We start from the raw sequence: 357 nt of genomic DNA on the forward strand, positions 1-357 counted from the left end.
TTTAAGATAGGGCCTCAGTCTGTAGACATAGATGGCTTGGAACTCACTGTGTAGACCCTGTTGGCCTCGAATTCACAAAGATCTGCCTGCCTGCCTCTGCTCTTGAGGGCTGGAATTAAGGATGTGGGCTGCCAGCACTGCAGCTTGCCAGGCCTTAGGTTTCTGAAATACAAGTGGTGTATAGTTGGCTAGCATTGTGCTTGTGAGTCTTCTGATGCTGGCATTGCAGGAACTTCAGTTCCATATGATGCCATCATTAGAATTCCTTAGTAGCAATAAGCCTCGGCAGCAAAATTGTTGGGAGTCTCTCCTCTAGCATTTATGTCCTGGTGTCAGAGAGGTCCTCTAATTTCATAA

The sequence above is a fragment of the Mastomys coucha genome, unplaced genomic scaffold, assembly GCF_008632895.1.
Source record: "Mastomys coucha isolate ucsf_1 unplaced genomic scaffold, UCSF_Mcou_1 pScaffold16, whole genome shotgun sequence".
In the NCBI taxonomy this organism is placed as follows: domain Eukaryota; kingdom Metazoa; phylum Chordata; class Mammalia; order Rodentia; family Muridae; genus Mastomys; species Mastomys coucha.